The following is a 15953-nucleotide window of genomic DNA, read 5'->3' on the forward strand; positions in this document are numbered from 1 at the left end:
CGCGAATCAAGAATATTGAGCTCATGCCTAAGTTTGTTAAAAGTTTGTTCATCAAGAGGCTTGGTAAAGATATCGGCTAATTGATCTTTAGTGTTAATGTAAGAAATCTCGATATCTCCCTTTTGTTGGTGATCCCCAAGAAAATGATACCGAATGGCTATGTGTTTAGTGCGGCTATGCTCGACGAGATTATCCGCCATCTTGATTGCACTATCATTATCACATAGCAAAGGGACTTTGGTTAATTTGTAACCGTAGTCCCACAGGGTTTGCCTCATCCAAAGCAATTGCGCACAACAATGGCCTGCGGCAATGTACTCGGCTTCGGCGGTGGAAAGAGCGACCGAATTTTGCTTCTTTGAAGCCCAAGACACCAAGGATCTTCCCAAGAACTGGCAAGTCCCCGATGTGCTCTTCCTATTGATTTTGCACCCCGCCCAATCGGCATCCGAATAACCAATTAAATCAAATGTGGATCCCCTAGGATACCAAAGCCCAAACTTAGGAGTGTAAGCCAAATATCTCAAGATTCGTTTTACGGCCGTAAGGTGAGCTTCCTTAGGGTCGGCTTGGAATCTTGCACACATGCATACGGAAAGCATAATATCCGGTCGAGATGCACATAAATAGAGTAAAGAACCTATCATCGACCGGTATACCTTTTGATCGACGGATTTACCTCCCTCGTCGAGGTCGAGATGCCCATTGGTTCCCATGGGTGTCTTGATGGGTTTGGCATCCTTCATCCCAAACTTGCTTAGAATATCTTGAGTATACTTCGTTTGGCTTAGGAAGGTGCCTTCTTGGAGTTGTTTTACTTGAAATCCTAAGAAATACTTCAACTCCCCCATCATAGACATCTCGAACTTTTGTGTCATGATCCTACTAAATTCTTCACATATAGACTCGTTAGTAGACCCAAATATAATATCATCAACATAAATTTGGCATACAAACAAGTCATTTTCAAGAGTTTTAGTGAATAGAGTAGGATCGGCCTTTCCGACTTTGAATCCATTAGTGATGAGGAAATCTCTAAGGCATTCATACCATGCTCTTGGGGCTTGCTTGAGCCCATAAAGCGCCTTAGAGAGTTTATACACATGGTTAGGGTACTCACTATCTTCAAAGCCAGGAGGTTGCTCAACATAGACCTCTTCCTTGATTGGTCCATTGAGGAAGGCACTTTTCACGTCCATTTGATAAAGCTTAAAGCCATGGTAAGTAGCATAGGCCAATAGTATACGAATTGACTCAAGCCTAGCTACGGGTGCATAGGTTTCACCGAAATCCAAACCTTCGACTTGGGAGTATCCTTTGGCCACAAGTCGAGCTTTATTCCTTGTCACCACACCATGCTCATCTTGCTTGTTGCGGAAGACCCATTTGGTTCCTACAACATTTTGATTAGAACGTGGAACTAAATGCCATACCTCATTCCTAGTGAAGTTGTTGAGCTCCTCTTGCATCGCCACCACCCAATCCGAATCTTGGAGTGCTTCCTCTACCTTGTGTGGATCAATAGAGGAAACAAAAGAGTAATGCTCACAAAAATGTGCAACACGAGATCTAGTAGTTACCCCCTTATGAATGTCGCCGAGGATGGTGTCAATGGGGTGATCTCGTTGGATTGCTTGGTGGACTCTTGGGTGTGGCGGCCTTTGCTCTTCATCCTCCTTGTCTTGATCATTTGTATCTCCCCCTTGATCATTGCCATCATCTTGAGGTGGCTCTTTTGCTTGATCTTCTACTTCATCAACTTGAGCTTCATCCTCATTTTGAGTTGGTGGAGATGCTTGCGTGGAGGAGGACGGTTGATCTTGTGCATTTGGAGGCTCTTCAGATTCCTTAGGACACACATCCCCAATGGACATGTTCCTTAGCGCGATGCATGGAGCCTCTTCATTACCTATCTCATCAAGATCAACTTGCTCTACTTGAGAGCCGTTAGTCTCATCAAACACAACGTCACAAGAAACTTCAACTTGTCCAGTGGACTTGTTAAAGACTCTATATGCCCTTGTGTTTGAATCATATCCTAGTAAAAAGCCTTCTACAGTCTTAGGAGCAAATTTAGATTTTCTACCTCTTTTAACAAGAATAAAACATTTGCTACCAAAGACTCTAAAATATGAAATATTGGGCTTTTTACCGGTTAGGAGTTCATAAGATGTCTTCTTGAGGATTCGGTGTAGATATAACCGGTTGATGGCGTAGCAGGCGGTGTTGACCGCCTTGGCCCAAAACCGATCCGAAGTCTTGTACTCATCAAGCATGGTTCTTGCCATGTCCAATAGAGTTCTATTCTTCCTCTCCACTACACCATTTTGTTGTGGTGTGTAGGGAGAAGAGAACTCATGCTTGATGCCCTCCTCCTCAAGGAAGCCTTCAATTTGAGAGTTCTTGAACTTCGTTCCGTTGTCGCTTCTAATTTTCTTGATCCTTAAGTCGAACTCATTTTGAGCCCGTCTTAAGAATCCCTTTAAGGTTTCTTGGGTTTGAGATTTTTCCTGCAAAAAGAATACCCAAGTGAAGCGAGAATAATCATCCACTATTACAAGACAATACTTACTCCCGCCGATGCTTATGTAAGCAATCGGGCCGAATAGATCCATGTGGAGTAGCTCAAGCGGCCTATCGGTCGTCATGATGTTCTTGTGTGGATGATGGGCACCAACTTGCTTTCCTGCTTGGCATGCGCTACAAACCCTGTCTTTCTCAAAATGAACATTTGTTAGTCCTAAAATGTGTTCTCCCTTTAGAAGCTTATGAAGATTCTTCATCCCAACATGGGCTAGTCGGCGGTGCCAGAGCCAACCCATGTTAGTCTTAGCAATTAAGCATGTGTCGAGTTCAGCTCTATCAAAATCTACTAAGTATAGCTGACCCTCTAACACACCCTTAAATGCTATTGAATCATCACTTCTTCTAAAGACAGTGACACCTACATCAGTAAAGAGACAGTTGTAGCCCATTTTGCATAATTGAGATACAGAAAGCAAATTGTAATCTAATGAGTCAACAAGAAAAACATTGGAAATGGAATGGTCAGGGGATATAGCTATTTTACCCAAACCTTTGACCGAACCTTGATTTCCATCCCCGAATGTGATAGCTCGTTGGGGATCCTGGTTTTTCTCGTAGGAGGAGAACATCTTCTTCTCCCCTGTCATATGGTTTGTGCACCCGCTGTCGAGTATCCAACTTGAGCCCCCGGATGCATAAACCTACAAAACAATTTTAGTTCTTGACTTTAGGTACCCAAACGGTTTTGGGTCCTTTGGCATTAGAAACAAGAACTTTAGGTACCCAAACACATGTCTTGGAGCCCTTGTGTTTGCCCCCAACAAACTTGGCAACTACCTTGCTGGATTTGTTAGTCAAAACATAAGAAGCATCAAAAGTTTTAAATGAAAGACTATGTTCATTTGATGCACTAGGAGTTTTCTTCTTAGGAAACTTAACATGGGTTGGTTGCCTAGAGCTAGATGTCTCACCCTTATACATGAAAGCATGGTTAGGGCCAGAGTGAGACTTCCTAGAGTGAATCCTCCTAATTTTGCTCTCGGGATAACCGGCAGGGTACAAAATGTAACCTTCGTTATCCTGAGGCATGGGAGCCTTGCCCTTTACAAAATTAGACAATCTTTTAGGAGGGGCATTAAGTTTGACATTGTCTCCCCTTTGGAAGCCGATGCCATCCTTGATGCCAGGGCGTCTCCCATTATAAAGCATACTACGAGCAAATTTAAATTTTTCATTCTCTAAGTTATGCTCGGCAATTTTAGCATCTAATTTTGCTATATGATCATTTTGTTGTTTAATTAAAGACATGTGATCATGAATAGCATTAATATCAACATCTCTACATCTAGTACAAATAGATACATGCTCAACGATAGATGTAGAGGGTTTGCAAGATTTTAATTCTACAATCTTAGCATGTAACATGTCATTCTTAGTTCTAAGGTCGGAAATAGTAGCATTGCAAACATCAAAATCTTTAGCCTTAGCAATCAATTTTTCATTATCATTTCTAAGGCTAGTAAGTGAAATGTTCAATTCTTCAATCCTAGCAAGTAAATCATCATTATTATTTCTAGAATTGGAAGTTGAAACATTACAAACATGAGAATCAACCTTAGCTAACAAATTAGCATTTTCATTTCTAAGGTTGGCAATAGTGTCATGGCATGTGCTTAGCTCACCAGATAGTTTTTGACATTTTTCTATTTCTAGAGCATAAGCATTTTTAACCTTAACATGTTTCTTATTTTCCTTAATTAGGAAGTCCTCTTGGGAATCCAAAAGGTCATCCTTTTCATGAATAGCACTAATTAATTCATTTAATTTTTCTTTTTGTTCCATGTTAAGGTTGGCAAAAAGGGTACGCAAGTTATCTTCCTCATCACTAGCATTATCATCACTAGAAGACTCATATCTAGTGGAGGATTTAGATTTAACCTTCTTCTTTTTGCCGTCCTTTGCCATGAGGCACTTGTGGCCAACGTTGGGGAAGAGGAGTCCCTTGGTGACGGTGATGTTGGCGGCGTCCTCGTCGGAGGAGGAGTCGGTGGAGCTCTCGTCTGAGTCCCACTCGCGGCACACGTGGGCATCGCCGCCCTCTTCTTGTGGTACCTCTTCTTTTCTCTCCTCTTGCCCTTCTTGTCGTTATCCCTGTCACTGTCACTTGATAACGGACATTTAGCAATAAAGTGACCGGGCTTACCACACTTGTAGCAAACCTTCTTGGAACGGGATTTGTAATCCTTCCCCTTCCGTTGCTTGAGGATTTGGCGAAAGCTTTTGATGATTAAAGCCATCTCCTCATTGTCGAGCTTTGAAGCGTCGATTGGTTGTCTACTTGGTGTAGACTCCTCCTTCTTCTCCTCTGTCACCTTGAATGCCACCGGTTGTGCTTCGGATGTGGAGGGATCATCAAGCTCGTTGATCTTCTTTGAGCCCTTGATCATACATTCAAAGCTCACAAAATTCTCGATAACTTCCTCTGGAGTCATTAGAGTGTATCTAGGATTACCACGAATTAATTGAACTTGAGTGGGGTTAAGGAAGATGAGTGATCTAAGAATAACCTTAACCACCTCGTGGTCGTCCCATTTCTTGCTCCCGAGGTTGCGCACTTGGTTCACCAAGGTTTTGAGTCGGTTGTACATATCTTGTGGCTCCTCCCCTTGCCGAAGATGGAAGCGACCGAGCTCCCCCTCGATCGTTTCCCGCTTGGTGATCTTGGTGAGTTCATCACCCTCGTGTGCGGTCTTGAGTAGATCCCAAATCTCCTTTGCATTCTTCAACCCTTGCACCTTGTTATGTTCCTCTCTACTTAGAGAGGCGAGGAGTATGGTTGTGGCTTGGGAGTTGAAGTGCTCGATTTGGGCTACTTCATCCTCATCATAGTTTTCATCCCCTACGGATGGTACCTGTGCACCAAACTCAACAACATCCCATATGCTTTTGTGGAGCGAGGTTAGATGAAATCGCATTAAATCACTCCACCTAGCGTAATCTTCACCATCAAAAGTTGGTGGTTTGCCTAATGGGACGGAAAGTAAAGGTGTATGTTTAGAAATGCGAGGGTAGCGTAGGGGAATCTTACTATACTTCTTACGCTCTTGGCGCTTAGAAGTGACGGACGCCGCGTCGGAGCCGGAGGTGGATGCCGATGAAGAATCGGTCTCGTAGTAGACCACTTTCCTCATCCTCTTTTTCTTGTCCCCACTCCGATGCGGCTTGTGGGAAGAGGATTTCTCCTTCTTATCTTTGTGGTGTGAAGAAGATTTCTTCTCCTTCCCTTTGGAGGAGTCCTTCTTCTTCTCCTTCCTCTTGGTGCGGGACTCTTCCGATGAAGTGCTCCCGTGGCTTGTAGTGGGCTTTTCGCCGGTCTCCATCTCCTTCTTGGCGGTTAGGCTCTAATGAAGCACCGGGCTCTGATACCAATTGATAGTCGCCTAGAGGGGGGTGAATAGGGCGAAACTGAAATTTACAAATATAAACACAACTACAAGCCGGGTTAGCGTTAGAAATAAAAACGAGTCCGCGAGAGAGGGTGCAAAACAAATCTCAAGTAAATAAGGAGTGTGACACAAGGATTTGTTTTACCGAGGTTCGGTTCTTGCAAACCTACTCCCCGTTGAGGTGGTCACAAAGACCGGGTCTCTTTCAACCCTTTCCCTCTCTCAAACGGTCCTTTCGACCGAGTGAGCTTCTCTTCTCAAATCAAAAACCGGGAACAAAACTTCCCTGCAAGGGCCACCACATAATTGGTGCCTCTTGCCTTGATTACAATGGAGTTTTGATCACAAGAACAAGTGAGAAAGAAAAGAAGCAATCCAAGCGCAAGAGCTCAAAAGAACACGGCAAATCTCTCTCTCTAATCACTAAAGCCTTGTGTGGAATTGGAGAGGATTTGATCTCTTTGGTGTGTCTAGAATTGAATGCCTAGCTCTTGTAAATGGTTGAGAAGTGGAAAACTTGGATGCAATGAATGGTGGGTGGTTGGGGGTATTTATAGCCCCAACCACCAAACTAGCCGTTTGGTGGGCTGATTGTCGTATGGTGCATCGGACAGTCCGGTGCGCCAGCCATGTCACCAAAGCCGTTGGATTCCGACCGTTGGAGCTCTGACTTCTAGGCCCGCCTGGATGTCCGGTGGCGCACCGGACATGTACTGTAGAGTGTCCGGTGCGCCAGTATGGGCATGCCTGACTTCTGTGCGCGCTGGCGCGCAATAAATGCGCTGCAGGTAGCCGTTGGCGCCGAAATAGCCGTTGCCCCGCAGTTACACCGGACAGTCCGGTGTACACCGGACATGTCCGGTGAATTATAGCGGAGCAGCCGTTGCACTTTCCCGAAGCTGGCGAGTTCCTGAGGCACCGTTCTTTGGAGCACCGGACACTGTCCGGTGTACACTGGACAGTCCGGTGAATTATAGCGGAGCGCCTCTGGATTTTCCCGAAGGTGACGAGTTTGAGTTGGAGTCCTCTGGTGCACCGGATACTGTCCGGTGTGCCAGACCAGAGGTGCCTTCGGTTATCCCTTTGCTCCTCTGTCGAACCCATTATTTGATCTTTTTATTGGTTAAGAGTGAACCTTTGGCACCTGTATAACTTATACACTAGAGCAAACTAGTTAGTCCAATTATTTGTGTTGGGCAATTCAACCACCAAAAACATTTAGGAAATAGGTGTAAGCCTAATTCCCTTTCACTAAATATAAACTAATGTCTCCCGAGGAAGTGATAGGAAAGTTTGTGAGCTTTGAGTTGATGATCAAAGGCTCCAAACAAATCGTCAAGCAGGCGGCACCTCCACATCCGAGGTGCAACCTGTCACATTCAAGGCGACGGAGAAAGAAAAGAAGGAATCTACCCCAAGTAGAATCCCCATCGACGTCTCCAAGCTCGACAACGAGGAAATGGCGCTCATCATCAAGAGCTTCCGCCAAATCCTCAAACAAAGGAGGGGGAAGGATTACAAACCCCGCTCCAAGAAGGTGTGCTACAAATGTGGTAAGCCCAATCACTTTATTGCTAAATGCCCTATATCTAGTGATAGTGATAGGGACAACGACAAGAGAGGTAAGAAGAAGGAGAAGAAGAGATACTACAAGAAGAAGGGCGGTGATGCCCACGTGTGTCAGGAATGGGACTCTGACGAAAGCACCACCGACTCCTCCTCCGACGAGGACGCCGCCAACATCACCGTCAACAAGGGCCTCCTCTTCCCCAACGTCGGCCACAAGTGCCTCATGGCAAAGGACGGCAAGAAAAAGAAGGTACAAGCTAGAACCACCCCCAAGTATACTACATCTAGTGATGAGGGTAGTTCTAGTGATGATGAAGAAAACTTGCTTAGTCTTTTTGCCAACCTTAACATGCAACAAAAGGAAAATCTAAATGAATTGATAGGTGCTATTCATGAGAAGGACGAACTCTTGGATAGCCAAGAGGAATTCCTTATTAAGGAAAACAAAAAGCATGCTAAGGTGAAAAATGCTTATGCTCAGGAGATAGAAAAATGTGAAAACTTGACTAAAGAGCTTAGCATTTGCCATGACACTATATCCAACCTTAGAATTGAGAATGTTAGTTTGATTGCTAAGGTTGAAAAATCAAATGTTTGTCATGATTCCATTGCCAATCTTAGAAATGAAAATGCTTGTTTAATTGCTAAGATTGATAAATTGAATGAATCAATTGCTAGCCTTAAAACTGAGAATGATAAGTTAATTTCTAAGGCTAAAGATTTGAATATTTGCAATATTTCTATTTCCAATCTTAGAAATGAGAATGCCATGTTACATGCTAAGATTGATGAAATAAATGCTTTCAAACCCTCTACATCTAGTGTTGATCATGTTACTATTTGTACTAGATGTAGAGACATTAATGTTGATGCTATTCATGATCACCTAGCTTTAATAAAACAACAAAATGATCATATAGCACAACTAACTAGTAAAATTAATGAGCATGAGATAGAAAATGAAAATTTTAAATTTGCTAGGAGCATGCTCTATAATGGGAGACGCCCTGGCATTAAGGATGGCATTGGCTTCCAACAGGGAGGCAATGTCAAACTTAATGCCCCCAAAAGATTGTCTAATTTTGTTAAGGGCAAGGCTCCCATAGCTCAGGATAACGAGGGTTACATTTTATATCCTGTTGGTTATCCTGAGCACAAGATTAGGAGAATTCATGCTAGGAAGTCTCATTTTGTTTCCCATCATGCTTTTATGTACAAGAATGAGACATCTAGATCTAGGCATTCTACCCATGTTAAAATGCCTAAAAAGAAAACTCCTACTGCATCAAATGAACCCAATGTTTCATTTAAGACTTTTGATGCATCTTATGTGCTTACTAACAAATCAGGCAAAGTAGTTGCCAAATATGTTGGAGGCAAACACAAGGGCTCCAAGACTTGTGTTTGGGTACCCAAGGTGCTTGTTTCTAATGTGAAAGGACCCAAGACCGTTTGGGTACCTAAGAACAAGGCCTAAACTTGTTTTGTAGGTTTATGCATCCGGAGGCTCAAGTTGGATCATTGATGGTGGATGCACAAACCACATGACAGGGGAGAAAAGGATGTTCTCCTCCTACGAGAAAAACGAAGATCCCCAAAGAGCCATCACATTCGGGGATGGAAATCAAGGTTTGGTCAAAGGACTTGGTAAAATTGCTATATCACCTGACCATTCTATTTCCAATGTTTTTCTTGTAGATTCTTTAGATTACAATTTGCTTTCTGTATCTCAATTATGCAAAATGGGTTATAAGTGTCTTTTTCGGATATAGGTGTTACTGTCTTTAGAAGAAGTGATGATTCAGTAGCATTTAAGAGAGTATTAGAGGGTCAGCTATACTTAGTTGATTTCAATAGAGCTGAACTCGATACTTGCTTAATTGCTAAGACTAACATGGGTTGGCTCTAGCATCGCCGACTGGCCCATGTTGGGATGAACAATCTTCAAAAACTTCTAAAGGGAGAACACATTTTGGGACTAACAATGTTCATTTTGAGAAAGACAGGGTTTGTAGCGCATGTCAAGTAGGAAAGCAAGTTGGTACCCACCATCCACACAAGAACATCATGACGACCGACAGGCCGCTTGAGCTACTCCACATGGATTTATTCGGCCCGATTGCTTACATAAGCATCAACGGGAGTAAGTATTGCCTTGTATTTGTGGATGATTATTCTCGCTTCACTTAGGTATTCTTTTTGCAGGAAAAATCTCAAACCCAAGAGACCTTAAAAGGATTCTTGAGACGAGCTCAAAATGAGTTCGGGTTGAGAATCAAAAAGATAAGAATCGACAATGGGACGGAGTTCAAGAACTCTCAAATTGAAGGATTTCTTGAGGAGGAGGGCATCAAGCATGAGTTCTCTTCTCCCTACACACCTCAACAAAATGTTGTAGTGGAGAGGAAGAATAGAACTCTACTGGACATGGCAAGAACCATGCTTGATGAGTACAAGACTCCGGACCGATTTTGGGCTAAGGCGATTAACACCACCTGCTACTCCATCAACTGGCTCTACCTTCACCGAATCCTCAAGAAGACATCATATGAACTCCTCACCGGTAAAAAGCCCAATGTTTCATATTTTAGAGTCTTTGGTAGCAAATGTTTTATTCTTATCAAAAGAGGTAGAAAATCTAAATTTGCTCCTAAGGCTGTAGAAGGCTTTTTACTTGGTTATGACTCAAACACAAGGGCATATAGAGTCTTCAACAAATCCACTGGATTAGTTGAGGTTTCTTGTGACATTGTGTTTGATGAGACTAATGGCTCCCAAGTGGAGCAAGTTGATCTTGATGAACTAGATGATGAAGAAGCTCCATGTGTCGCGCTAAGGAACATGTCCATTGGGGATGTGTGTCCTAAGGAACCCGAAGAGCTTACACAAGCACAAGATCAACCGTCATCTTCCAATCAAGCATCTCCACCAACTCAAGATAAGGATCAGGCTCAAGATGATGAAAATGAAGATCAAGAGGATGAGCCACCTCAAGAGGAGGGCAATGATCAAGGGAGAAGTTGATCAAGACAAGGAAGATGATCAAAAAGTACAGGGTCAAAGACCGCCACACCTAAGAGTCCACCAAGCGATTCAAAGAGATCACCCCGTGAACTCCATTCTCGGTGATATCCATAAGGGGGTAACAACTCGATCTCTAGTCGCTCATTTTTGTGAACATTACTCTTTTGTTTCCTCTATTGAGCCATACAGGGTATAGGATGCACTAAGAGACTCGGATTGGGTGTTGGTAATGCAAGAGGAACTCAACAACTTCACGAGGAATGAGGTATGGCATTTAGTTCCACGTCCTAACCAAAATGTTGTAGGAACCAAATGGGTGTTCCGCAACAAGCAAGATGAGCATGGTGTGGTGACAAGGAACAAAGCCCGACTTGTGGTCAAGGGATATTCACAAGTTGAAGGTTTGGATTTTGGTGAAACCTATGCACCCGTAGCTAGGCTTGAGTCAATTCGTATATTACTTGCCTATGCTACTTACCATGGCTTTTAGCTTTACCAAATGGACGTGAAAAGTGCCTTCCTCAATGGACCAATCAAGGAAGAGGTCTATGTTGAGCAACCTCCTGGCTTTGAAGATAGTGAGTACCCTAACCATGTCTATAAACTCTCAAAGGTGCTTTATGGGCTCAAGCAAGCCCCAAGAGCATGGTATGAATGCCTAAGAGATTTCCTTATCACTAATGACTTCAAAGTCGGCAAAGCCGATCCTACACTCTTTACTAAAACTATTGCAAAAGATTTGTTTGTATGCCAAATTTATGTTGATGATATCATATTTGGGTCTACTAACAAATCTACTTGTGAAGAGTTTAGTAGGATCATGATTCAAAAATCCGAGATGTCTATGATGGGGGAGTTGAAGTATTTCCTAGGATTTCAAGTCAAACAACTCCAAGAAGGCACCTTCATAAGCCAAACCAAGTATATTCAAGACATACTCAATAAGTTTGGAATGAAGGATGCCAAGCCCATCAAGACACCCATGGGAACTAATGGGCATCTCGACCTCGACACGAGCGGTAAGTCCGTAGATCAAAAGATATACCGGTCGATGATAGGATCTTTACTCTATTTATGTGCATCTCGACCGGTTATTATGCTTTCCGTATGCATGTGTGCAAGGTTCCAAGACAATCCTAAGGAAGTTCACCTTAGGGCCGTGAAAAGAATCATGAGATATTTAGTTTACACTCGTAAGTTTGGACTTTGGTACCCCAAGGGATACACCTTCGATTTAATAGGATATTCCGATGCCGATTGGCCGGGTGTAAAATTGATAGGAAGAGCACATCAGGGACTTGTCAGTTTCTGGGAAGATCCTTGGTGTCTTGGGCTTCAAAAAACAAAACTCAGTAGCTCTTTCTACCGCCGAAGCCGAGTATATTGCCGCAGGTCATTGTTGTGCGCAATTACTTTGGATGAGGCAAACCCTCAGGAACTATGGCTACAAAATGAGCAAAGTCTCTCTCCTATGCGACAATGAGAGTGCAATCGGCATGGAGGATAATCCCGTTGAACACAGCGGCACTAAGCACATAGACATTCGGTATCACTTTCTGAGGGATCACCAACAAAGGGGGGATATCGAGATAGCTTATGTTAGCACCAAGGAACAATTATCCGATATCTTCACCAAACCATTAGATGAGAAAACCTTTACCAAACTTAGGAATGAGCTCAATATTCTTGATTCTTGGAATTTTGATTGAAACATTGCACACATAGCTCATTTATATACCTTTGATCATATCTCTTTCACTTTGGTACAAATGCATAATTCTTATTATTTGTGTACCATGGCTATGATTAATGTGTCTTTAAGTGTATTTCTACTAAGTCATAGATTGAAAGGGAAATGGAGTCTTCGGCGAAGACAAGGCTTCCACTCTACTCTAACGGTATCATTTACCCTTCGCCGTCACTCCACACCACTCTTCGATTGGTATAATCTTCACTCATATTTTATTTACCAATGGAGGAGAAAGTAAAAGGTCTCTCAAAAGTCTCCGTTTTTGGCGATTCATGCCAAAGGGGGAGAGAGTATTAGCCTAAAGCAAAAAGACCGCACCACCACCCTTCAAAATTTTTTAATTGACATATTTTCAAAATTTTCAAAAGAACGTTTTCAATTGGTATCTTGTTAAGTGTTATACTTCAAATTGGTATGATATTTTCAATTGATATAAGTTTTTCAAAAACTAGCATCTCAATATATTTCCAATTGGTATCTATTAAAATCCTCTTGAAAACTAAGAGGAGAATTTCATTCACGGGGAGTTTTTGGTTAAGTCAAAAGAAAAGCATTTGAAACAGGGGGAGAAATTTCAAATCTTATTCATATACCTTTGAATATTTGCATAAGACTTTGAAAAGATTTTCCCAAAAGAATTTGCAAAAACAAAACAAGTGGTGCAGATGTGGTCCAAAATATTAAATACCAAATCAAACTTATATACTTAGAAATGCTTTCATTTCAAATTAACTTATGCACATCTATCAAAATGCAAACTAGTTACACTTCTACACTTTATATTTGCTTTGGTTTGTGTTGGCATCAATCACCAAAAAGGGGAAGATTGAAAGGGAAATAGTCTCAATATTTTCTATAATCGATTTTGGTGTTTGACGACCATCACAAACCTTTTAGACTAACCAGTTTGCCTAGTTGATCATTTCACAGGTGCATAAGTTCATCTACAACTATCCTAAATCGACTGTCTGAAATACCATAGATTATTCCGGACACGAGAAGCTTTTTGGAAAAACAGACTAAGCGCGGACCGTCCGGGCCCTTGCGGTGGACCGTCCACGACACCAAGGTGACCCCCGGACAGGAACACTGCATAGACGCGAGTCTACACTACGGACCGTCCGATGGAAAAGCAAGCACCGTCCGAGACCAAGCGCGGACCGTCCGGCCTCAGGCGCGGACCGTCCGGTCGACGCAGAACCGAAAAACCCGAAGGTGACGGGTTCGGTAAAATGAATTATAAGCGTCCTCGCGGACTATCCGGGGTGCACGACCGGACCGTCCGCGACTGCGGTACCTGACATCTGACAACGCATTTAATGCATAGTAGCCGTTGATATAGCCGTTACTGCTAACCGTTGCGATTTCAGCCGTTGATGTACAGGGGCGGATCGTCCGCACCAAGGGCGCGGACCGTCCGCACCAAGGGCACGGACCATCCGCGGTCGGCAGAAAGGGGGCAATGGCTAGAAAGTGGTTGGGGGCTATAAATACAACCCCAACCACCTCCATTCACAAGACCCAAGCATTCCAATCCTCTACATTCAATACAAGAACTAGCAATCCATTCAAAGACACAATCAAAGCTTCCAATCTATCCAAGTTCCACAATTAAGACAAGTGATCATTAGTGATTAGTGACTTGAGAGAGAGAGAGAGTGATCCGTGTATTGTTTGTCGCTCTTGTCGCTTGGCTTTTGTAATCGTGCTTTCTTCTTCCTCTTTCTTGTTCTCAAGACACTTGTAATTAAAGCAAGAGACACCAAGTTGTGGTGGTCCTTGTAGGGGTCTAAGTGACCCATTTGATTAAGGTGAAAGCTCACTCGGTCTAAGTGACCGTTTGAGAGAGGGAAAGGGTTGAAAGAGACCCGGTCTTTGTGACCACCTCAACGGGGACTAGGTTCGCAAGAACCGAACCTCGGTAAAACAAATCACCGTGTCATCCATTCTATTTCTTGGTTGATTTGTTTTTCACCCTCTCTCTCGGACTCGGATTTTATTCTAACACTAACCCGGCTTGTAGATTGTGCTTAAAGTTTATAATTTTCAGATTCCGCCTATTCACCCCGCCCCCTCTAGGCGACTTTTAGCGCCCAACTCCAGAAAGGATCAGGGGCCTTGGCGCAAACGCGCGTGGGCATCAGAGCGACGGGGACACATGGTGGCTGGCCATCGGCCGAGGCCGGCCACACAGTGGTCACGGGGCGCAGGGGATCCGCAGGATCCCGAATGACTCGGGAACGATCCCGTGCGGCCCAAAACGCGCGCGGGCGTGCGTGGAGTCACTCCCCGGTGCTTGACACGTGGCCTAGCCAGGACAGTGATGCGGTGCACGCGGTGGCTGGCGTGGGGGCCAACGGTTCAGCAGCCGGGCGGGCGGTGAGCGGGTGGTGGCTGATAGGGGGGCCTCGGCGCTGCCGGACCCGCTAGTCAGTGATACGAGGTGGGTGGGGGTGAAGCACGGGGTCGAGTTGGCGGGTGGGACCCATCGCCCGGTGAACCAGAGTGGAGGGGAGAGGGGATCGGCACGGGGGAGGCTGACGGGGGGGGTGTCGGGGTCCTCGTCTCCTTCCCACCCGTGCATGGCGTGGGACGCCACAGCCGGTGGTGCGCGCGAGACGGGGGCAGAAAGGGTGTCGAGCGGTGGCAGGGGCCCGGCACGCCAACGCAGGGCCGCCGTGGACATCCACTGGCGAGGGCAGAAGAAGGGAAAAAGGGGAGCAGGGGTTGACGGCCAAGGTTGGATTGCATATTTTTATCAAAATGTTTGTTATATTTGCTTGCTTTGGTTGTGTTGTCATCAATAACCAAAAAGGGGGAGATTGTAAGGAAATGGACCTCGGTCCATTTGTCTAAATGATTTTGGTGTTTGATGATCAACATAACTTGTGGACTAATGTGTTTGATAGTGTTTGTGTTTATAGTCCATAGAATGCGAAGAGGATTGGACTGAGACTCTGAGGATGCAACACCTCAAAAGAAGACCTAAAAGATCCGTAGAAGTGCAAGACTCAAGATCAAAATAAGCTCACGGAAACAGCGAAGAAATCTAAGAAGAGGGCAGTCAGCCAGCGCTCTGGTGGCACACCGGACAGTGAATAGTATATGTCTGGTGTGCACCAAACCGTCCGGTGTGCACCAAACAGTCCAAGTAGAGAGGCTCGTAACCAGGGACTCTTGAGCGTTGTAGCACCGGACTATCCGGTGTGCACTGGATAGTCTGGCCAACGGTCGGATCCAACGATCGACTACTACAGATCTCAACGGCTGGCTGACGTGGGCAAGGCACTAGACATGTCCGGTGTGCACCAGACTGTTCGGTGCGTCCGACGACATAAGCGACAGTTTTTCTGTCCGACGGCTATAGTTGAGGGGAGGCTATTTATACCCCTCCAACCCACCATTTGAAGGTGTGGGAGCCCAAGCAACATACCAACACATGTTATAGACATTTCCATGTGCTTAAACACCCAAGTGCTTAATAGAATCACTCGGTGATTAGAGTATGTGCTTTGCGAAATGCTTAGGTTAGTTAGACCGCTTATGCGCTTGCTCTAGGTTGTTCCTAGTAAGTCGAGTGAGTTTAGAAAAACCCACAAAACCCCTTGGCTCTTGTGTGAGCCATTGTAATATTGTAC

The sequence above is a fragment of the Zea mays genome, chromosome 6, assembly GCF_902167145.1.
Source record: "Zea mays cultivar B73 chromosome 6, Zm-B73-REFERENCE-NAM-5.0, whole genome shotgun sequence".
NCBI lineage: Eukaryota > Viridiplantae > Streptophyta > Magnoliopsida > Poales > Poaceae > Zea > Zea mays.